Raw genomic sequence first — 25,774 nt, forward strand, 5'->3', positions numbered from 1 at the left:
ATACAGAATAAAATATCATTTTGCAAATCCCTCCAAAGGCTTCAATATTAGTAGCTCACTGGGGGAACCTTAGAAGTACATGATCGGATTCATCGTCATCCGTGCACCGTATCCGCGCAGATCACAGTTTGATTCAGATCACATTCAGATTTTGTGCATTAGTAACCTGGGCCAAAAATGCTCTTTTTTTTTTTTCCAATTAGAATAAAGTTAGGATTTGTCCCCGTACATTCAACATCAACGTTCACAGTTTCATGTTGTAACAGTTGGAAAATGAACAAAAATATACTGTCACAAATACTCTGCTTAAAATGGTAAATAGAATTATCGGACTAAAATGATGTTTAGAAAGTCTACAATCACTTTTCTGGTGAGGCTATTTTTATAGTTGATATATATTTTAGATTTAATATTTATTATAATTGCAATTAAAATAAGTAAATGACGAATGCCCCCCCCCCCCCCCCCCCGCACTAGCATCATTTGTCTCTAAAATGGTTGTAAGTACACCCCTGCACAGGAGTTAATACTCTTTGCGTACTCTGACAATGAGTGCCACCTACTGTAGTGGATGTGCAATTACATTTTAGTCTAGTATGGGGGGGGATGCTTTACAGTAAAAAGTGTTATAAAATGTTGACATGACCGGGTTCTCTCCGTTTCATATTTTGCCTGTGTTATGCTAACACCACTTTGCATGCTAGTTTGCACCTGCTTCTCAGACATGTTTTTTAAAGACGCAAAATCGGCTAGCGCAATTCATCTCTGATTTGATAAATCACAAGGCACATGCATAATTCAGATATTTAAATAAAATGAAAGTTTGGCAAATGCAAACCTGGTTAGCAGATCAGCTTCCACGTCTGTTTGCGTGCGCTATCGCGTCCGGGCCCACTTTTGCAAGTGCGAAGCCTAAATCAGGTTCTCCCTCGCTGTCATGCCGTCAGCCGTCATTTGGATATCTTGTTAGTCTCCCGTCCTGTGGAAACGCACAGAATTGGAGAATTTATGACTCGGAGCGGCGGATAATTAAGACGCTTGTAAACTGCTAATTATCCCGTCAGTGTTAAGTGCTGAGACAGGAATTAGCTATTGTCATGTGGTGGTGGGGGTGGACGAGATCCCATTACACATCATCAGCATTTAAAGTGTTGTGTTTTGGGGAAAACAGATGTTCCATACAAGCACAGTAACCATACAGGTGGAAATCGAAGCTTGACGTTTCAGTGACGATGCCGTCGGTCTCGGCAGGCACAAACTAACTGGTTGATGGTTCCTGCTGGTCATAGCGTTTCCAGTTGTGAGTAGACGAGGCAAACAAGATGCTTTCCAGTAAGAGCAGACCATCGACTGAGTTCATTTGTGCTTGCGGAAACAGGCAAAATTGATTGCTCATGCGAACCAACCGACTGATGTGGTTCGGAACTACTCAGGTAACCTCTTCAAAGAAATTTGTTTGTCAAAGTATTCTTTAAAAGGGCTATGTGTAATTTATGGAATCAGAATTCTGCCGATACTCGAAACCTCGTAATTAAAAAAAAAAAAAAAAAACTAATAAGAAAAGACACACATTTTTAAAAGTATGACTTTTAATTTTCAGAGGTTCAAAACGGTCACAAACCAAGTTTCAAAAAATTGTTCATTGTTCTGCCTGGGCATTGATTTGTTTCCCATTCGCGAAATCTGTAAACTCTGAAATGTTCTCAAAACGTTGAAAAAAATGTGTGCAAACCTGAAAACTGTCAGGCTTCGGTGTGGTGGAGACGGTGGACGCAGGTGCAGCGAAAACCGCTTGGAGGCAGACGTGCACTCAAAAATCATTTCATTAACCAAAAACAAGAAACTGGCAACAAAAAGGAATTATACAAAAAGACTAATACAAAACATTGGGGGAAATTCTTAAACAAAACCCGGAAGCACGACTCGAGGGAAACGTGGCAACAACAATGAACCAACCGGAACTGAACGGAAAACAGGTGACTAAATACACACAGACTAATTGACAATGACTAGACACAGCTGGGCAAGACACAAGTGGCAAGGGAAGCTGATTGGTCGATACACTGGGAAGGGAAGACACACACAGGTGGACGAGGTTAACAATAAATGCTTTTAAATGTTTTTTTACTCCTTTTGCCAATAATGCCCACTATTTGTTATTCTACGAACCCCAATTGCAAAGAAAGTGAGATTTAGTGTAAAACAAAAATAAACCAAAACACATTGATTTGTAAATTATTTTCAACCTATATTAAATTGAATGTTCTGCAAAGACAATATTTTTTTTGCGTTTGTTTATTTATTTATGGTTTGATGGCTGCAAAACATTCCAAAAAAAGCTGATCAGAGCGTGACATCACCTTCCCGTTTAACAAGTGAGCAGAACACAAATTCCTCTTCGCAGAGCCTTTGTTGTGCCTTGCGCGGAGTTGCTGCAAGTGGACCGCTGCCCCGTTTGCTCCATCCGAGCTGGAATTGTTTGCACTTCCCACTCCCATTAATCAATGCCTCCATTTCCACAGACTGACACCCACACAAGCTCCACAGTCAAGATTTTACCACTTGCTCGAGTGCCATACACTGGATATGAAAAATTCATAAGCTCCTTGGCAACCAGCAAGGTGAGGCGATACTGGAGTGAAAAGTGCTGGTGGAGGTTGTTGAAATGGAAGATGTCGACGATGACGACGATGACGACGGAGATGTGGAGCAGAAATCTCTTCTCATTATCTTTTCCTGTCTAGTCTTGGTTAACTGGCTCAAAGAGTCTGCTTGTTCTGTGAAACAAAAGAGGTCTGCGGCCTCTATCAAGTCTCTTGTTCCACAAAGTGGAAGTATTGCAGTCATTGGGAGGCGAAGAATAGCTAGAAATCAGTACAATATTACAAAATACAGACCCACTCAAGTCAATTAAGTAATAGGTCAGAATCATACCAATCCGACTGGAATCAATATTTTTTTCCACCCCGAGTTGCATAAAAGCCTGGAGGAGTCCGGAGGACCAGTGGCGGATCGACAAAGTTTGAACTGGGGTGACATTCCACCCGACCACCCAACAAAACACATCAACATTCAACGTTCATTTCCGGAATTTCCAATATTGAGCATGACAGTCTGCATTAGTCACAATCTTTCGCACGGTCTACATTTCAACATTTATCACATATGCTCACGTCGATCGATCTTCACGTTAATTAAATACATTATGAGGGTGGCCGGCAAAATGTTCAACAAAATTATGGAGGTCCATAGCGCCTTTGCACGCCTTGTGCCAATGCTTTGTACAGTTAAATGTAATAATTGTTTTTTTCCAGTGTTTTTCAGATGCTGCACTCAGCCCAGCACTACTCGCAGGCAAAAGAGATGCAACTTTTTCTTTTTTTTTTTGCAATCTGAAAGAATAAATAAATATATCAGCGAGCAGCATTCATAGCAAATAAACTGAAATCAAAGATCATCTGCTACACCAAACGAGTTTTCCAGCAGTTGTCACAACTGTTCTGTTTATATGACTATAACTCAAAATCAAAACATGTCAAGAACTTGTCTGTAATGATATTTGCTGCATTATTATTTCTAATTTACTCATCTCCAGACAGCACGGAACAGACTTCAGAAGCGTATCCAGATAGAATTTCTGTTGTCTTACCATCGCCTATCAAACTTTCGAACCACACCAGCTCACAAACACTTTTGTGAGCTGGTGTGGAGATGTTTCATTATCTGTGTTTGTTCAATAAATGGAAAGAAGAAAGAGTTGCTCCGTACTTGTTCTGAAAACTCTTCCAGGTCTGGTGCATGCGGGTTCATATGGCTCTTGATGCCCTTTTCATCATGAACTCATTCTGCATTCAGACCAAATCTGGGGTGAACGTTTCTCGCAGTACGATTCCATATACACGTGCCTGAACTTATGAGCGCAACTGTTTTTTTTCCCCCGCCATACAATGTGACCATAAGTGTACATCGGGTTTTCTATCATACACTATGTCATTTTTCAAGCACAACTGTATAGTCAATGTAGGCGCAAAAAGCGGAGGCGGGCACATCCATCTCTCGTCTTCCCGTCATTGAGAGATGCCCACGTTTTTGGTGGGTGCTTCGTGACGCGGTCTAAAAAAAAAAAAAATGCACGGACTAAGTAGGACCATCTGTACTGACCTGGATCGATTGATTGATGCTCAGTCCCGTGTAGTTTTTCGGGGCTTTGCGTCATAACGCGTTCGCCAAAAATATGGACACTTGCCGAAAATGTGGGCATCTGTCAATGACGGGAAGAGACGAAAGATGGATGGAAGTGTTGAAAAGCACTTGGGGCAGACTGCAGCTCGTATGAATGGAGTCAGAGTACTGACAACAGGAAGCGTCGTTTGCGGATGGCTGCTCGGCTAAAGGCCGCCTCATCCATGCCATCGCTCATCCTCGCCACTGGACAATAAAATAATGAGAACATTATTTCCAGGGAGATGAGGAATTGTGGCCTTTTTTTTCCAGCTTCAAAAATGTTTACACGAGTGGAAAAGTTTTCCCTGCCACGCTCATTTTGCCTGTGATATGCTGGCCGATGTTTTCATGCATTGCGCATACTCAATTCATGTATTTGCATACCAGGTCACTCGATCATTTTCCATATCGGTTTGCCTGTACAATCAAGTTTGTGCCCATTTATGCTGAGTGCTCACACAATCCTTTTATGAAATCAGGCCCGACGTTTGTCCAAGGTGCTGAAGAGCAATCGGGGGCGGACAGCGAAACACGCAGCGAGCAGGTCCTGGCCTGTCAAACTGTCCACCTGGCCGTCTTCAAAATATAAAAACCAGAATTGAAAAGTACACATATTAGTCATAACAACCACAACAGAAATGTTGAAAATAAAAAAAAACACAGAACATTTACTATTTAATTTAGAACAAATGCCAGTTTGCGGTGCTATAACAGAACAAAAAGCTGAAAAAGTCATCTGGGATAGGCTCCAGCACACCCACGACCCGAGTGAGGATAAGAAGTTTAGATCACGGATGGATGGAAAGAGCAATGAAACACAACGTTTGAGTGTTTTAATAACATTTGGCGATAATACGTTTCCTCCGATTCGATAAATCCTATTAAGTCCATTACATGACGCCTCCTCAATAAGATGCCAACTCTGTTGATCTGGGACAATTTTGTGCCAGGGGCTTCATAAACAGCATTTCTATTTAAGTAGCCAGACGAGACGCGTGACCATGGATTAAACATTTTAAAAGCATATTGAGGGTATTGTTTCAAATGAGCCATCTTGGTTGTCATGACAACAACAAAGTCAGTGGTCAGGCTGCAATTGAATCACATTGTTTCTGGTGACAAACATACAGTATGCATGTTTGACTGCTAAAAAACATTTGATAAACTCATTGTTATACAAACCTATTTCCCAATGTGCGATATCTTCGTTTTTTCCCCACAAAGGACTTGAACTGCATGACAAGCATTTGGATTCCTCGCTGAATCTTGAAGAACTGATGTTTGTTTTTTTTCTGTGAGAGTGCCACTCCACACCTGTCACTCATTTTCCCATTGTGAGTGGAGGAAGAGTGCAGCACTGAAGTGGCACATGTGCAACGTATGCATATGAATCATGTCTTCTGACTTCCGTATACTTTTGCACTGATGAATGATTATCTGCATTTTTTTAGATGAGCACTTTGCAATGAGCTACAAGTAGATTGATAGCTTACCCTACTTACATTTAGAAAATATATATATATATATATATATATATATATATATATATATATATATATATATATATATGAAGCAATCTTTGCTCAAAAACAGAAACAAAAAGTCAGCCAAAAGTTCCAACAGCTTGAAAAGAGCTTTCTCAAAACACACATTAGCTAAACCAGAGAGTAAATGTTAACGCATCTACTCATCTCAACAGCAGAGGCCCCAGAATTGAACCCTGTGGAACACCATATGTTCCATTTTACATGCATGTGAATTCATATTGCACACATTCGTCTGACCATTTTATTTTTTATTTTTTTGCTCGTGCATGGCATGAAGGGATTCGAAATCACACGACGTACCAAGACAAGCGTCACAAGATGACTACTGAGCATAGCATTTCCCTGCAACACCGATATCGATGTAGCGTGATCACCGGCACCCAAAGACGGTCAAGTCGGGTCGGTGTCTTCACCTCAGCCCAACTCCTGAGACTGACTCACCAACCCCCTGCTATTGATTCATTTTAAACACATGGGGAAACTCTCAAGTCATTGGTTCTTTTTCTTGCAATAATCATGGCTTCTGATTATAATTAAAAAAAATCAGCATCTCATAAAATGTTAATGTACTAGAATATATATGTTCAATATTGCAAACTACACGTGTTGGGCTCTAATCACCGAATTACACCTGTAAAGGCTTCCCAAGACTTGAAATGGTCTCGTTTATCTTCGTAGCTCCCACAAACACGTGGAAGATTGCTGACTTGACTGTTGTTGACAGGAAGTCTTTGAAAGCCTCCACGAGGAAGGTAAGCCATAAAAGCTTATTGCTCAAGAAGCTGGCTGTTCTCAGCGTTGTGTACACAAATAAACACATTAAAAACTAAATAGAATAATAAATGATGTCATTAAAAGTAACAGTGCAAAATCAATTTTCGAAAATACTTTGTCAAGGAAAATGAAGACATGCAGCTTCATGTAAAAGAGGATGTTAATGATTCATTGATTTTCTTTGTAACTGCGGGTTCAAGTCTAGTAAGTAATGAATCGATAATAGATGATGAATTCAAATACAACAGGAAATCATGTGAATGGCATTTACCTTGAAAAAGTACAAAAGATCAAAGTGAGAGAGAGAGAGAGAGAAATTTATCTGTTGAGATGTGACATTTCCTCAGAACCTTAACCTGCTATTGGAATTGACATTCCAGGGGTCTTTCCACACTTCCCAAAAGTGGAGGGTCAATAATATTTTTCATATGCTAATTGACATTTGAAAGATGTACTGTATGATGTGTAAGAAATTTTTAATGTTTTTTTTTTTTCCCCCTCAAAATGAGAGATTTCAACCAGTCAATTAAATGTAGAATTCCAACAAATTAATATCCAAATATTCTCTTTTTTTTTTTTAGACATAAGCCTGATATTATATAAGGAGCTTCTAATCGAGCCGCAGCTCCAATTGGGTCACAATGTAATTTTTCTTCATTTGTCCCAATTATTACTGTGGGTCGATGAATGAAGACTTTGCTGTGTCTGGTCATTTTATTTTCAGAAAGTCAGTTCTGGTCAAGGTGATGCGTTCTCTTGACAGCACGGTACAGATGCCACATTGAATCTTCCAGGGAAATATAAGAAGTTCTAAGTCTATAGTCAGTAGTCACAGTCTGTCAAATAACAATCATGACACAAGATCAAAGATTTCCTATTGAGTCAACCAGTAAGACAATCGCATTACAGCGCGCTGCAGACACATTTCAGACTGTAATCTATATGCAAATATTCTCCAATATTTCCATTGCACCCTTTATGGGTCAATGTGAACGTTAGTAACAATATATGCAATCGTTCCAAAACAGGTGAGCATCTAACCTCACATTTTGCATTCTGTATGCTGAATCATCAGCGTTCTGAAATTTCCATTTCATGTGTCTTCAAGCACAATATGATAAATGGAAACGTTGATGTGAAATCGGCAAGGACGAGCGAACGTACGCGTGAAATCAAGTCGCGCTGTCGCAGTGCAGCGCCAGAAGGACACGATCAGAGTCGCATCGGGGCGCTCGCGCGGGCTAATCCTCTCTTTACAATAGTAAATGTTTGATGAGTCACTTCAACGGGAGGGGCAGCGCTAGAGTTGATTTTCACAGCGAACGCCCATTAAAGCGCCAACTGTTTCCCAGCGTGCTCGGAGCCTCTCGCTGCGTTTGTCTGTGTGTGCAGCTGCGGGTGTGCACACAGACAACCTGTGCGTGTCGTATCGTATCGTATCGCACTGGCAGCATGGCCCTCTTTTGTATCCGGTGGAACATCATTATTCGGATTGTGAAAGGACGGCTCTTCTCTCAAAAATCATTTTCTACCATTAGCGCTGGCCAAAAAAAAATCATCAAGTCTGACGGCCATGTCAAAACAAAAGAATAAAAGGGCGAATGCTCTGAATAAAAGATTCACACAAAGGGCCCTATTTTTGTCGACAGGCGGTCGGTGTTGAAACGTATTTTAATTTTTCGTGCTGGGGCAAGTCTAGTTTTGGGTAAATATGGCAGCCTGCGCTATACGCCTCAATGGGCGTATTTTATATTTTATCGCACACCCGTCGCCGCATCTGGCAATTTGGTGACCAAAAATGTGTCTCATTTTTCAACTTACTCAGAAGCAGGTCTAAATTGTGGCGCAGGCAGGTCTGGACTGGCGGCTGACGGCGTATTATTTGATCAATATTTTACCTCAAGAGGATGGCACACAATCTGGAGGAGCAGCCCATGAATCCGTTGACAATATCGACAGCAAACTGAAGCAGTCATCAGTGGCAGAGTTACGTGGTTGCCAGAAGTCATGTCTCCCACGCAGGCACGGGGAGAACATGCAAACTCCACCCAGGACTCAATCTTGCGTCCTCAGTACTGGGAGGCCGCCCGCATCATAATTTTTCAGTCATAAATATGATAACTTTGTGGGACCGTCCTTCTGAATCACTGTTAGAAACTGTCCGGGAGTCGACTGTGTTCTCTCCCACAACGGCACAGAATGATGAAAACGCCCTCTTCTATTCTTTGTCTAGCAACATACAGAAAGTTCGATTGCGCTTTGAGGTCCCAGAATGTTTCCTGAAAATCAATTCTCCACTTACTGTCCGCATGTTTTGGCGCTAACCTGGCCTCTGTAACCACCACTTGCAAAACGCAAAACAGTTGCACCATGAAGCCAATGCAAAACAATGACATGAAAATGAGCCTTTTTTCACAGCTAGCATATTATTAATTTTCAAAAACAGTAACAGAGAAAGTCATTATTTTTTTTTCCTCAGTCAATTATTCATTGTGGAAGTGTCAGTCTAATCGAGTCCAAATGACAAATCACTTTCAAAAAGATTCCTTTGCTACACTGAGAATGAAAATGTCACAAGACAATGTAGTCATAACAATGAGTCAGCGCTCATTAGAAAAGTGGAAATGCGATGGAATTTTCATTGTAGCTTTCGACAAAATGACCTTCAATAATTTGCTTCAGGTTTCACAAACACAATTCCTTGCTCGTCTTTATATCGTCTTTATTGTAAGTGTGCATCCTGCCTCCCAAGCCATGGGAGATTTTTGAGGGGAACTTGAATTGGGGAGTCACACATCACTCTACAATTATTCCCAAAACATTTTAATGGTGTTTTATTACACTCAAATCAACAGTGGAAATATATTAAAACTGTTTTGTTATTAGATCCGTAAAAACACAAGTTGCCTCTTTTTTTTCTCTCTCTCTCTAAGAACTGGCTTGAAATATATGGGGGGGATACAATTTCATATAAAAGTCTGAGACCCCCACAAGCTTTTTTTTTTATTGATCTTTTCCACAGCATCATTTTACATGGAGCAGTAAAGAGTACAGACGAAACATACTAATGTGTTTTCCACAAAACTTTGTAGCGGTTGTGCTAGCGGGACCAAAAAAGAACACGTCACATTTTCCTGGGGCTCTCGATGACGATAAAAACGCAGGAGTTTGTTTTCACCATCCATCAACCAGGATGTAACCTGCTAACTAGTGAAAAGTGGAACTTAGAAAAACACAACAATGGCACTGCCGGGTCTTTTTCTTCTCTGTTTTTGTACAAGTTTGGCATTGACATCGGACAAAAGATTTACAGAATTGCTTTGACCTGAGCGTGCGTATACTTCACCTGCAGCAAAGTATCAAATGTTTAAATGAAAGATTAAAGATCTTTTATTCCATAGAATCATCATCCTTTCTCCCTTGGCTACATATGACAAAGCATTGGCCCGGGTTGTGCAGTTGTTTAGCAGAGATGAATCAATCAATCTTGCATGTTCTGTGCTGAGAGCAAAACAGTTTGCATGAGCTGACCGTGTGCGCACACTGTTGTCCCTTCTCATTCCCCTTCTTCATCATGCACTTGCTTTCAACTGTCACTCTCCCACTAAAAGTAGAAGCACGGGTGGGGTGAGATGTGGGGGGGGGGAGTAACTTGAACCAATCATGGCGGATAATATGTTTAAATCAGTCGGCAGCTGTGAACGCCAACCCTTTTGGATTTCAATTGCTTAACTTTCAAGGCCTCCAAACTTGCTTCATTCCCCTCATTAGATCTGAAATGGGGCCCACATACAGCAAAGGATTTTTTCCCCCCTGTGGTTAACCGATTGCATAATTAAAGACTTAACGCTGCTCCTGTGGGTATTCTTGTTTTTACGTTGACATTTTGGGTCTCTGCCCGGCATCTTCCGTGATGGAATCCTTCATACATACAATGTACACATTGTCGTCCTATAAGCCAATCAATTCACTACATCGCTTATCGCTTATCGGGTTCACGGGGTCCCCGTTCATAATTTTCCACTCGTGTAATAACGTACTTTGTTGGTGCTGTCACAGCTACTGTTCTTCCAGTGTTCAATTAGATATTTCAAAAAAATGAAAATACAATGTGCCGGCGTCCAACCAGGGTGAATTGCCCAAAGTCATGTGGGATAGGCTCCAGCATACTCGCAACACTAATTAGCCTAAGCAGCATAGAAACTGGATGGATATAAAAAATAAATACCATTTTTATTATTTATTTTATTATTATTATTTTATTTCTTTCTGTATTTTCATTTTGGACACCTACTTGAAGAATGTCTGTCAATACCCAAGATCACGTGCTTCTCACGCATCATGCTGGTGGATGCCTCATGTTGTGCAAGACTCTCCTTGACTGCATAAACGGAAGGCAGGACGCACAAAAAATTTAACAATTCCATTCACTTTCCTACCACATCGTTAATTACATCGCAACGTGATTCTTGGGTATTTATACATTGGTAAAACCAAGGTAACTATTTTCGACTGTCAATCCTTTTTCTACCGGTTATTTTATTAATGTTTGTTGGGAGCGAGAGCTAATCCCAAAACTGGGGGAAAAAAATAAAAGAAAATAAAGCAAGCTGCATTGCATCTTGCATTGTTCGCCAGCCAATGGCAGTGCACAAATAACGCTCCATTTTTGTGGAAATGATTTTTTTTGTGCAGGCATTTGACAATTTGGCAGACAGCTCTGCACTTTGCTGATCATTCTAGCGTAGCAAGGGCGTGACCTTGAAGATCCGGTACGCCGGGCAGAATAACAATTTTGGTGGCAGAAAGTTGGTCTAAAGGAAGATACGCCTGCTCCAGACCACGTCTAAATGCTGGCACGGGTAGTCTACTGCAATGGTTGGGGTACAGGCAAGTGCAACGATGACACGCATTTCATTCATAAATGTAACAACAACAACCATCACATCCTCGGAATCATTTTAGAAATCTATTATTATTATTAATAATTATTATTATTATTACTGACTATAAAGAGATCAGGGAAGTTGAGCACAACTATCATTTAGTAGGAGTTATTTCTAGATTTATTAAAAGATTTGGGAGTAAAATGGCTGTAGATTTGGTCACCAATGGCGGAGAGGAACATTTGCCCGACTTCGGCACTGGTAGGGCGGATTTAGTTCACACTCAGTGATGGTGCAAATGTGAATGTTGTCGCTCTGTATGTGGCCCGCAATGGACTTGCCACCAATCCTGGGTGTAGTTCGTCTTTTGCCTCAGGTCGGATAGGATAGGCTCCAGTTGCCCGCCAGCTGAGCAGGATTAAAAAACAATGGATGGATGAATGTTTGGAAGAAGCAGCAAAACCACTCACAGTCATCGTAGACTTCTGTTCATCATCACAACTTGGTAACATTCATGCAACTAATCTGTTTTGCAACTAATCATCAAATTCATGAGACGTCCGGTAATTGTTGGTGACAAATGCACAAAGCTGCTCGTCTGCTCTGCAGTTAAAGGTAATGAGACATCAAGTTTGCTTGCCTTCATTTGGCACGAATGCTTGACAGCGGCGGTGAGTCAGCGCCTCAAGTATTGTCCGTGGACTTTTATTATGCCGCAATCCGGCCAAAAAATGTTTTCTCTCTTTGCTCATTTGGTTTTGTTGACAAAACTTTGGAACAAGGGAGGGATATGTTTGCGATACCGGCATGAAAAAGCAAACGACTCAGTGGTGAGTATTAGCAATCACATCTAAAAAGGGATATTTGGGATTTATGAGCATATGAAACAGCTTCGGTGATGGGGACACTTTGCGCTTATGATTATGACCGAACGTCCAATATTAAGAGTAGTGGCATACTGAGCGTGTGTGCTGTTTAGCAGTCAGATTTATGGGGGGAAAACAATCGGGCAATAATCGGGCTGCTCCAAGCATGTTGTCAGCTTTAATGAGTCATTTCAAGATGTAACACAGTCAGAATCATTTACAGCGTTTCAAATTACATTGTGCCAGAGCTAATTGTCTGAGCTGGTTTTATTATCTGTTTCAAATTGGATCTACGCTGTCACTCGGTTGTTATTGTTTAATGACTACCAGGGTTGTAATACTTTTGGCTTTTTTCAATGTAGTGGCCTTTTATTTCCTTTCAACTTTTCTTTTCCACATTCAGTTAGTTTTAATTGGTGTATAGAAGGTGTCTCTTAGTTTTTAATAGTTGGGGCTTATTTCTTCTATATATATGCATACTAAATGCACACTTCTCTACTTTCATCAGGAGAAAAAGTATGTTTCTGTTTTGCAGCAATGAGCAATAGAATGTAGCTAAGTTTCATCATGATTCACAAATCAGTTTAAAACGGTGGGGAAAACAGCTTGGTTGAAACCATGGCCCTGGTTGATCTCTTATACTCTGCTGCCACCTGCTGGCCGTTTTGTAATAACTACCTTTGCTTCAACCATTCTCTTCAGTTCGGAGGCTGCATCAAAGCCTTCTGTATGCTCTAGCATAAAAAAAAAACTGCACAAAAGTGTATAAATACGTCTTTGGGATGCTGGTAGGATTTAAAATAGAACGTATTTATACGTTTTTGGGAGGAAATGAGCTAAGAGCAAAGCAGATGTGAAAAGTTGTGGGAGGAATATATTTGATGAGCAACACAATGAAATCATGGGAAAAAGTAGTCGAAGCGAGACTCGGGACACAAGCGAGTATTTGATTACTTTGCAAAAACTGTGGTTGCCTTTGAGAGTCACTGACAAGAATGTGGAATAGATGCTAATGTGTAGTCCCCAAATCAGACTCATGGCCAACAGAGAAAATCGTTGCGCTCCAAATGGAACATTACCATCTGCCCCAGAGGCTTGCGTTGGAAGTTTAGCAGGATCAAACTTCTTTGCATATCTTACAGATCAAGACAAACAATTGCGCACAATAGCGGCCGAGGACGGACGAGAAGGGGAGGAGATAAGACGGGATATCAGGTTGCCGAGCGCTTTGATGTGACCCAAATGCGTCAGATGATTACATCAGCTCATGTCATTTCCAGTTGGGCATTCCGGGGACGCACCTTGTCGAAAGCACCTGCTTTGGAGAGACGTGCCTTCACTCTTACAGCAGAAGAATACAAATGCTGAACATCTTCTTAAAAGCACCGAGATGAGCTGCCAGTACGATTACAGACCGCCGCTGATGATGCTGCGAGCTGTCCACCATCACACTAAGTGAACATAACGAACAGTTCCCAATCCAACGCAGACACACTGCTGCAATTTAGAATTGATTTCATTTCTAATAGGATTCGATCATTTTCACTCTCCGCGCTAAGCATTGTCATGACCTCATCACAACACAATTGGATTGATGAGCTCGACGGCCATAAAACACATGCAGATGTTATATTCGCCGTTACTGGTGACAGCGGCGCCTCAAGAAGGATTCGTCCTCAGCCGCGTTAGTCATCTGATAAAATAGCAGCAACACAGAGTATGTGATTACATTTTATTCTCAGCCAACCCTCGACGCTCGCAGCGCATTCCACTCAATATAAATAAGCCATCAGAATCAGTCAGTTGGGCTCGCGTGTTTTCCAGCTTCTGCATCCCCAAACTGTCCAATTGCACAGTTTGGATGCAAAAACAAGCGCACAAATGAAGGGGTGTTGCATTTGCCGCCCCTTCTCATCTCCCCAAGGGCAAAAAAACTCAACCAAAAAAACATCGCTAATCCTGCTGGGGGCATTCAGGATAAGCATATTAGATTTCATTTCTGCGTGTGAAAAAGATGCCACCATGTCTTGGCATCTTCATCTTCATATCAGTTTCAGCTCATGTTCATTTCAATTCAACTTTATTAATCACGATGGAGGAAATTGATTTAAAAGCAAGAAAAGCGCCTCAGACATCAAGATAAGAAATGTAAAAGCTGAGCCAAGTTTAGAATGAATGAGCGAGAGAAAAGGTCGAGCGGGAGAATTTCATTGGATGCATCTTTGCTCAATTCAAGGAGAAGTAGAATTATGCTACATATGTGCGTTTCATGAGTTTATGAAAAGAAAGATGCAAAAAGAAATTGCGTCAGGCACTTTTTCTTTGATACTAGACAGCAATTCCATAAAGATAGGTCGGAAACGTATTGGGACTCGAGCAAACAGTGTTTCGATCCTTCCCAAGCAAAATTGAGCAAAGTTCACACACGTGATGTTGTTGGTGAGTTTGAGCAGTTTTTCCCCGCCCCTTAAAAGTCATCAAACACCCGTCGATTGGACGTCAATTATGCTGTTTCGTAGGATGTTTGAAGAGTGATTTGGACTCTTTGACCTGACGAAAAGTGGTCGAAAATATTTACCATCAAATACCTTTTATGTTAACAAAAGACTCAGTCATTGTGACGTAAAACGGAACAATAGCAAATTGGAGGTTTGTGTTTTGTGCACGGGTGAGTGCGTCTGTTGGATTAAGTTGGTTGACCTCTGATTTGTTTTCTACTACTGTTACCCTCATTTAAAACAGGGTTTCTCTTACATGCGATTTAAACCACCCAGAAAGCACACCATAAGAATGTGTAGGATTCAAATGAATGATGCACCAACTGGAATTACAACACTGATAGGTTTGATGTGTTGCATTAGCTTCTGATGCGGTCAGTATTTTCCCTTCCACATTGCATTGCGACTGTTGTTTGTCAGTAAAAGATTGGTATGCAGGATGCTCATTCGCTTATCACAAAGGGCAACAAGAACAAGACCTTATTGTTCATCACCTGCAGAGAACACACCACAAATAGAGGGACTCCACACCGAGATTTAAGAATTGAAGAAGCCTTTTTATTCAACAAACACGAGCAGCCAATGTTGCCTTGATTCAGTCTTAATTATCATGACAATCCACACAGTCAAAAGCAGAACTACAATACCACAAAATGAATTTACACATGTGCAATTGCAACACAAAAGCAGCGCAAATACAGCATTATCTTTTTGCTGTTTATGGCGCATGAAAGATCTTTTTTACATGACATGCTTGTTTTCAGTGGCCGCTTCACGTTCTTTTCCCTGACTTGTTAGTGCCCTCTAGTGAGCAATATTAACAATAGTGACAGTTTCTCAATCGACATATTCTATGTGGCATTTCTCCACAGAGGTCAACATATCACTCCATAATTTTGGCCTGATAACATTTTGGTCAATGTGACAATTTGCAGTCTGTGGTGTCTTATAACTGCTGGCCAGAGCTATAAAAAGAAATACTGTACATCATTTTATGTGTCAAATGTGGTTTTCATTTTGCTAGCCTACACACAAGATATTTAATCCCCAGACAGACCATAATCCGAACTATTTATGAGCAAGTCATTTGCTTTTTTGGAAACTAAACTGACTTCATGATAAAACAATGAATATAATACAAGAGTGTCACAAAAGAAAGTGAAAACTAAAAAAAAAAAAAGAGACTTTATTTTAACTAAATATACAAGAAGCCATGTTCAGGTAATTATTTGACTCACACGCTAGTAAAAGATAATTCTATATTTGTCATTTCCCCTCCTCTAAGGCCATTGTGACATCCAAATGAAAGCCTTTTCTTCTTTTATGTAGGACACTGAGCTCGTGGGAGTCAACCAGTAATGCTACACCGTGACATTTTCTCAGCCACGCGGGAGCTCGAGTTACGAAAATGGGCTTCTTCTCACCGCACTTTCAGACTAAAGGGTGAGATTAGACTTTTGAAAAAGGCTCGCCAGGAGATCAATGATTCATCTCACTTTATTACCACTATGCATAAGTCATGACCCAGGGGCTTCATTAGGCTCTTCTAAAGTTTTACATCTTGTGAACAAATACAGAAGTGTCTCGTGAAGTGAACGCAGACATTGAGTGTGACTTCAGTAAAGTGAAATTTCAAAGGTTGAACAAGACCCTGTTCTTTTGGAGGCCCGAAGCATGACTCGTGCGTCACATTTCAAAACGGCGCACGTTAGGTTAGGGTCATGAAACAGACTATAAATTGTGTGAATGCGAGTGGAAACGGATGTTTGTCCATATTGGCTGACAAAGCAGTCCAAGGTGCAGCCCAGCTTTCTCTTGCACAAAGCCAGCTGGGAGAGGCTCCAACTAACCTGCGGCCCAAATGGATGCAAACAGTGTTGAAAAGGATTTTCCACTAAAAATTGTAATGAATGGATTTAATGGGCTGCCAAAAATAGCGCACATGCAACACAGAAGCGAGCTCCCAAAAAGAGTCCGCAGAGAATAACTTTACTGGAGGACACATTTGCAAGTATTTGTTGTAATTATGAATAGATTATTAAGAGGTGTTTTGTATTTCTTTGACAATGTTGTTTCTTTTATTCTTCAATCTTCTTTCCTTTTTCAGCACCTATTTTAAGTTAATTAAGTTCTTACTTTTATTAGAGGTACTGAACCCCAACAATTTCCTATGTGCTTTCACCAAAAACTTCTTTATTTAAAAAGAAAATATGACTTTTTTTTTTCTTTTTTTTTTTTATTCCTATGCATCGCCATGCTAGGGTTGGTGGACTCGAATTGCTCAACTTGACATTGCAAATCATGCAGTTAGGACACTGACTCCCATCTCTCAACTCTATATTTGTACAGCCCTTTAAAACAACCACTGCTGTTTTCTTAAGGTGAACCCCAGGGGGCAGCAGATACAATGAAAACAGCAGTGGTCCCAGAATTGAACCCTGTGGAACACCGCAAGTTCCGTTATACATGTGAATTCATATTGCACATAATCGTATATCCTGCAGCAAAGATAGGCCAAGCAATGTAGTGTAATGATGGCCAAGTGGGGCTGTATCATCACAAATCATTTGATCTGGACGTGTTGGCCTGACTTCCGCCGAGCCCCTTAAATTATTTCAAGACGGCGTCGACATACTGGTCAACAGTTCGCCACGTGGCACAGACAGACAACCATTGGCACGCACAATCACATCCTCTCTGCATTACCACAGAAGCCAAACTTGTAAACGGATGTCAGACGATGAACCGCTGCAGTGCCACTGACTACACGTCAACACTTTCATAAGCCAAACTGCCACGCAGGTGTAAATAGATGTTAACTGCTGTAATACAAGACACATATTGAGAGGAGGAGAGAGAGTCTGCTTCTGCACGTCGCTTAGAACTTTTTCTTTCAACGTTTTATTTAATATACTAATTCCCCTCAAGGCTAGAGGAAATTGAATTTACACTCTGCTTTTTATTTTTTGCTGCACACCACACAGAGAAGCAAAAGTAGACAAATGCATACAAGACATACAAGGAGCAATGTCAGAGTGACGCGCTGCTTGAATGGTCCTGATTGCGTAAGGTTCAATGCCTTGCTCATGGGTACCTTGACTGTTGTCAGCATGCAGAATCATGTCCTTCCAACAAGTAGTTGCAAATTCTCCATCAATTACTGTTCATCATTGGATGACAGGGTAAGGGAGGATCTATCTGTAATTTCATGAGTTTCCTGAAGGTCCATTTTTGAAGTGGTCTCATGCCCACATTTAGAGGGGGCAGCCCATGAATCCATTTACAATATCGGCTAGTCAGGAGTCGGGCTGGGCTGGCGGGTAAAATGCCAATTATTTGTGCCGGTCCAGCCCTGGTTTCAACATTCGCAAATGTGCCTGTTCATTGATCTTCTTTTTTTTTCTTTTTTCTTTTTTTTAACTAGGGTTAAACTATCCTCCATCATTGGCATCATGTCATACTTCGAAACTTGCAAATCTTTTTGGGACAATGACACTTTCAATTATTCGCACATTTTCACTATTCACGGGGGATTGAGACGGAGCCCTGCTGTTCACCGGATTCATTGTATTGTTTTGTTTTGTTTTGTTTTTTTGTTTTTTTAATTATGCTAGTGTATACCCCACTTCTTGCACAAAGTTAGCTGGTAGAGGCTCTATCTTATCTTCAATCCCAAAAATCCTCGAAAATGGATAGATGGATTATTCTTGACATATTGTTGAATGAGCCATATTGTCCATCCATCCATTTTCTTGACAGCTTATTCCTCACTTGGGTCGCGGGGAGTGCTGGAGCCTACCTCACTTGGCTTTGGGCAGTAGTTGGGGTCTTTGGAATGTGGGAGGAGACGGGAGTACCTGGAGAAGACCCACGCGGGCACGGGGAAAACATGCAAACTCCACCCAGGAAGGCCGGAGCCTGGACTCGAACCCGAGTCCTCAGAACTGGGAGGCGGACGTGATAACCACTTAACCACCGTGCCGACCGAGCAATATTGTATTGTACTGAAAAACCAGGACACCATTGTGTTTTGCACATTCATGTATTGCAATAAGTTCATTCATGTGTTGTAATAACTTGCATTACACGCAGGTACCCTTTTGTGCACGCACGACAAAACGCGCTCACACAAAGCGAGGCAGATATAGTCAACAGTATAATCCTGCTGCTCCATTTATTACATGATGACGTGACATAACTGCGGCTGTAAGAGCAGGCTTAAAATTAAATTAGCATATAGAGACTATCAGCCTCTGACATACTCCTTCGGGACGGCCCTCGTCCCTGCTTTTATGTCGCGTCATCAATCCTGTTGCTGTAAAGTCCACATTCAGCATGATGAGAGGGTCTTTTGCGCCCTCAAAGACCCGTGTGATGATTTCTTGATCGCTATCGTGAACAGCTACCTCAGACTAGCAACTGCGTGACTGGGTTCAGAAAGGTCGGACGCGCATCCGCTTCGCTGTTACTCAACATCAACAAAGTCAGTCAGTTACTTTGTTGGCGCCTATCCTGACTTTAAGGCTCGGACACCCTGTGACTGCCAGCCATGCGCGAGGCACAATTCTCACAACTTTGGATATTTTTGAGTATTCAATCAACCGAGCAGACATATTTTTGGTACCTGGGAGGAAGCAGAAGTCCCCGCAGAAGACTCACGCGAGCATTAGTTCATAAATTACTCCATGAATGTAATTAGTTACCAGGGAAAGTATTACATTACTTTTATTTAAAACAAAAAACAAAAAACTTTCAAGTAAGTCAAAGAATTCAGATCTTTCGGGGTTGTATGTACAGGTTATTTACTTAATATTTATTTCACTTTTAAATGGCAACAAGTAGACATACTGTAGACCCTAATTCAAGTATTTCACTATCAAAAGTATCAAAATTAAGTGTTAAATTCAATGTAAACAAGTGATCAGTAACTGTAATTAGCCAATAATCATCACTCATGTGTAGTGATGGGAAAATGAAGCTTCATGAAGCACTTGCAATATTTTTTTGACTCCTCTAGATGGTGCTATTCGTTTAAAGCTAAAGGCTAGCGCAATGGAAATTGATTGAATTTTCAGTGCATTAAAGCAAGAGTGTCCACGAGAGGAGTCCAAAAATATCACAAGTGCTTCATGAAGCTTCATTTGCTTCATGTACCTACTTTGGGAAATAAAAGAAATGCAAGCTCCTCTAAGTATGTGAGAAACATATCAAATGTTTTTGCAAAGAAAAAAAAAAGTAACATTCGTGTCGGAACATGAAGAACAGCAACAACGTGTAGGCTAATATTTACAACAGAGCACATTCCAATGCAAAGGAAAAATGATGCAAATCAGGGACTGAATGAGGTCAGCCATTAGAACAGTCAACAGTATCTTATTGGGGGGGGGAAAGAAGTTTGAATTAATTCAAAAATTGTTGACTTACGAAACAACTTGCGCTTGTGTGCCAGCTCATGTGCATCATCCACATGCCAGATGAGCTCACCAGCACACTTGTGTATACGTTGATGCGCGTTTCGGATCGGATGATGCTACACTGTACAAAACCCCTCAGGCTCACTGACAGGTCAAAGTGAAACGCTGCTGATTTGTCTACCTCATATCATGCTATCAAACGGTTGTTTGTCTCTTCTGTCTCAGGGGAGCTGACGGAGAGAGCGATTATATGTCCGACTCCGGCACCTCCTATTGCAGGAGGCTGGTACTGCAATAAGGTGAAGCAAAAAGATAGCAAGAAGAACTCATTTTTGTGAGTAAAGTAGCATTGGGTTATGATGAACATCCTTAATGTTAAAATCCACCCTTACTGCAATTTACTTTAAGATATAATATTTAAATATTCGCCAAAGCCAAAACAAAGTATAAAAGCTCCGCTGAGATGAGACATTTGCTGCTTTGTTTTAAACGATGTTACCTTCCGTACCTGCTGCTGCAGTCTCGCTCGTCTACGAAGGAGTTGGCTGTGAATTTTAGATGCATCCTGTGTTCAGTGTTTTAAAGTTGGTGTGGCGGCGCTGCTGGACCATTAATTATGTAGCTCCCCTCTGTTTCTTAATTTCTCGTCTCACTGGTCACGAGACATGAATTAATAACTTCATTTAATAAGCTATTTTTTCGTCGTGTTCCTGTCACAGACCTATTAGTGAGGCGCGCTTCGGATGGCAGCAAGAGGATGCTGCAGTTATGTGCAGTTGTGTTTTCGGCGTGGGCCTCATTGAATTCCGTAATTAATGATTTGGTTTCAGAACTAGTTGCGTGGCTTTTCTATCTGAAGGTTTGTCTGTTGCCTCAGCTGTGTGTTGTTACTTGGGAAAACAGTCAAGTAGCTCATGCATATAATGCATCTATTACCAAACAATACAAACAAAAAGTTAGTAAAGGCTACTTTGTAGACAAGAGACATCAGTCACGGCTAGACCGACTTAACTATTAAGCATCTGTTTTTTTAATGCCATTGTTAATGAAAATGTCAGTGCCGTCATGGTTCTATTAACGTTAGATATTCTTTGTTTTTTTGTTTTTTAACTTAACTTTCAAGGTGCAACGATTCTCCCGTTCAGACTTCTGACACACCCACCATGTTGGACCTGGAACCTGGTTCTCAAACGTTTTATGCCAAGTACCATCGGGGAAAAAAAACTACTTAACTTGCCACCATTGTGACCAACATTAAAATATAGTAGCATACTAGTATTTAGTTTTATTCCATAACATTTTGCACAGTTTGGACATGAACACTGTGATTTATGGGATTTACTATTTCCATGAAGTATCCACTCTGGCTCTCGCGAGCTCAGATGACGATGGTTAAGGAAGTTGACGGTTGGATGTGTGCGCGTAAAGTTGCATGTAGCGTTTTCTGGAGAAGCAAAGATTTCACTTTATTTGATGCACAAACATCACAAACACTGCGTTTAGATATAGGAACATTAACACTATTATATTGGAAAGTCAAAAAACTGTAAATAATTATTCAACCAAATATTTTGCACATAAATGATCGAAATGAATGTTTAATAACAAAGGTTACCCGAAGACTAAATTCACAAAAAAGTTGTACTTCAAAGTTAAATACATATAGGCTACTTTAAAAAAAATATCTATATATATATATATAGATGCACATTTGAATATTAAGCTTGCGATTAAATGCTGGAACATTCAAACCATTTGAAGCTTCTGGTTTGCTTCTGGGTGTACCACAATGGCGGACTTGTGTTTGGCTGTGCAATATGTCATTTAAGATGTGATGGTTTCATGCATTTATTGCTAATAACTTCGCCACTATCACACACAGCGGCCTTGGCTTTTCCTGTGTCCGACTCCACCACAAATAAAAGAAAATTGAATGCAGTTGGACTCATATTTCCTCACTAGTTTATGCCATTTGCTTCTGCTTGCAGGAGCTTCCTGATAACACCTGAGCTCGACTCGAGTCTCATCCGCTTCACTTTTCCGTTTTGGAGGATGAAGGAATAAATGTGTGTCATTGTTTTTGTTGCGTGTTTAGTTTTACAGTTAAACTCCAACTGGGGCGTCATTAAACAGCTTCATGCATGCTAAGAGGGAAGAATCACATACAAGTCACATGATTGCTACACAGGCAACATGGTGCATTCGGGTGCTTTAACAATGTCGGGAACATGCAAGCGCACCACTCCGTTCGGCACGTTCATCATTTTTCTTCAATTATTCTGTTTTTATGATCGTGAGGAGCTTGTTTTGTAATCAAGTTTCTTGGCGAGAGGTAAATAAACAGTTGGGAAGTTATTGTCAATAATTGCAAACGGCCCCCCACCTGCTCGTACTTTTCCATCTAATTGCAGCTCATTTGAACAAAAAAATATATATGTAAAGAAAAACAAGTGTCTTAGGCAGGACAAGCCATGAAAATAAACGTTGCAGTGGGTCATTGAGCACGGTAATAAACTAGAGTAATAAAGTTTACATGAGAGGAACCCCTCCTCCTCCGTAAAATAACATACAATAATCATTTAAAAATAAAGCTGTCTTCGTTTGTGCACTCTTTGCGCTTTTCTCCTCCTTTTCCTGTGTACCTCATGGCCTTCTTCTCTCCATGTTTACGTGGAACAAATTTTTACAGTATCTTCAAACGTGTTAAAAAAAACAACAACAAAAATGTCTTCTATATTTTCATATATTGAATCAATCAATTGTTTAAATAGACCACAACAAAGGGCTGGACGTATGACTGAAAAATGTATCAGTTTCAATATTTATTAGTAGTTATTGACAGTTATAATTGGGGGGATTTTTCTATTCAAAATAAGGATCAGGAAAACAAAAGGCTGATAGTTTAATTTGATATATAAATATTTAACCTTTAAAAAGACATCAACACAATTAAACAGAATATGTGCACAGTGTGAAGTAGTTCAGAAACATAAATTTAAGGTCATGAAATAAACCTACCATCCAGCCAAAAGAAATATGAAGCCACCTTATGGAACAATAAATCGATCAAACATATTTTAAACCACTTAATATATCCAAAAATATTGCCAAAAGTACCCTTCCCTTTTGATCAACAATCTGCTGCTCATGCTAGTGTACATTGACAGGGAGCCACAAACTGAGAAATGAGATGCTTGCTGTGTGCTTTTAGCTTAGCTGGTGTGTTGGCTGTGGGACATACCTGTGCAGTTTGGATCCATTGCATTGGATCGTCACGGAAGTTCTTCTTCTTCTTTTGGCTCACGCGCAGTACCAACGCCGGTACAAACAAGTGCACCGAGAGGACTCGATAGCCATGGCTTCCTGCTATGCTACTGTCTTTTTTTTTTTGTCTTCAGTGGCATGCTGTCACTCGCTGTGACGCACGCGCGTGCGCGCGCACACTATCCCGTGACGTATCGCGAGTCGGGCGTTGACGGTGGGCGGTGCGTGACGTCTTTGCATTATGTTTACAACATCCGGGGAATGAAGCGTCTCTGAGCGCTAATTTGCTAGCTCTCTGTCAACACGGAAGGAGCTTGAAGAGTGATACTACTGAAATGTAAACAAAAGAAAAAGTAGAGCACGGCGCAGAACTCTTGCTATTGTTATGAAAACCATACAGCCTCACTCGCAACTACGCGATATCCGGTTTACAGCTTTACAAGCAACGTATCGAAGGATTCGCGACGGACTTTGTTTCGGTTGACGAGTTTGCTTACCGATACGGTCGTTGAGCTCCCCTTTGACGAACGATGGTTCGGTCAATCGGTTTTTTGTCCCACCCCTAATATTCACTTGGAATGCTGCCCAACTGGGAATTGCTCTCTTTGACAGTGTCACGCTGTCTTTCACTACAGAGAACGTTTGAGTGGCTAACCTATTTTTGTACCTCCCCTTTATGCAACAGTGGCCCTGCACTGTGTATGAATGTCCCCCATCGCTTGTTTGCCGACGGTCAGGGGCTATTAATGGTGTTTTGATCATGGGGGGGGGGCAAAGGCAGTTTGTGGGACTTGAACATCAGTTGCGGGGACAGTGGTCCCAGTTCGATGTCTGCATTTCCACTTTACTCATCGTCATCCTCTTCAGCCTACAAAGTGTTCAGAACGTATAGAATCTCTCTTTGAGTTTTGCTCTGTCGTGTGTCGGAAGTCTTGCTTTCTTTGCATACTCTTGCATAGTAGTTGGCCTTTTTGCACTTGTGACATTTTTCTCCTTTGACAGGGCATTCTTCTGTTCTATTGTTATCGCCCCCACACACGCCACAGGCCTTGATGTGGCTTTTCTGCTTGTCACATGGCTTGCTAGCACTTTTCTTGCCACCTTGCCTTCTCATCTTGCCGCTGTTGACTGCACGTAGCCTACTTGATATTCATTAGCCATTGCTTTCATCTGTGCTGCAGCTCATGATGAGTACATGCAATGCCGATTGTCTTTCAACAATGTTAGACTCGGTTCATGGCTAAGCGACGTTTCAGAAACACGAGTTGAGTTGAGAAGAAGAAGAAGAAGAAAAAACCCCCAAAACGTTCAAAACACAACAGCCAGTATTTGGATAATATCATTTTTTTTGTTTCCACAGTTACATCTTATTGCATCTACAGCCTGAGTATCTTTGTGCTGCACTCGTGATCCAAATGGCTCGAAGCATTTCAGGATGTGCGTTGCAACATTCTCCATTGTTGCGTCTTTTCATGGGCTTTAAAATGAATGTACGGTTCTGAAGACATCTTAATAAATATGTAATTGGTCTCCACAGTCCACACTCCAAATGTTTGCCTACTGCACATTGTTTTATTTAATAGATTCCTTTTTAGAAAAGAAAAAAATACATAGAAAAGACTGAATATGAATGAATGTCTGGCAGCTCCAAAATTAGACAAATTTCGCTATGATTTTGAGTTCTACAACAATCGGTTTTTCTTATTTAAAACATCAGAAGATCTCCACATTCGATACTACTTCTTGCTTCTCAACAGCCTACATTCATTTACATTTGCCAATTACATTTGGGGATGACTCAGCAATTAGATCTACCCAAAGTGTGACTTATGTCTCAGACCTGATGAAAAATAGGATATCAACTCTTATCTGAATGCATTTTAGATTGGCGAGTCGCTTGAATCGATGCCAAGTCTGTCATGTCTGGGCCTGGGCACCAGAGTTCACGACCCATTACGTGTCTGTTTTGGATCTGATGTGACAGTACCCAGATTTAGAGGACCCGGAGAAAAAACTCCACCCTGCCCCCCAGATCTATATTCCTTTCAAAATGTCTTCAAAAAGCGAGAAATATTTTTGGTTGTTTTTTTTCTGACATTCTGTTTAGGGGGTCAGACAGTGACGTCTAGTGGATCCTTTTAGCATAACACTTCCTCAACCACATAGTAGACTTGGCTCATTTAGTTTGTGTGTCTGCGGGATTTAGTGTGCATTGCTGTATTGCACCTTTCTGAGGGAATGATCTGAAAAATGTTCTGGGTGGGGTCAGTCCAAGAGAATTTTGCCTGCCCTTGTCTTCGG

At 40.9% G+C, this 25,774-nt stretch overlaps 1 protein-coding gene across 2 annotated transcripts in view; it reads right to left on the bottom strand.

The window, feature by feature from the left end:
- Positions 1 to 23,602, bottom strand: part of alk (ALK receptor tyrosine kinase) — a 252,256-nt gene extending 228,654 nt beyond the window's left edge. For both annotated transcript variants that reach the window (XM_077538429.1, XM_077538428.1), the window contains exons 1-2: positions 23,451 to 23,602; positions 839 to 979 (exon numbers count right to left, since the gene is read on the bottom strand). The gene's annotated coding sequence lies outside the window, so the exon portion shown is untranslated. The remainder of the gene's footprint in view (positions 1 to 838; positions 980 to 23,450) is intronic.
- Between the last annotated feature and the right edge of the window lie 2,172 nt (positions 23,603 to 25,774).

This window comes from Festucalex cinctus, chromosome 12, assembly GCF_051991245.1.
Source record: "Festucalex cinctus isolate MCC-2025b chromosome 12, RoL_Fcin_1.0, whole genome shotgun sequence".
Taxonomy (NCBI): Eukaryota; Metazoa; Chordata; class Actinopteri; order Syngnathiformes; family Syngnathidae; genus Festucalex; species Festucalex cinctus.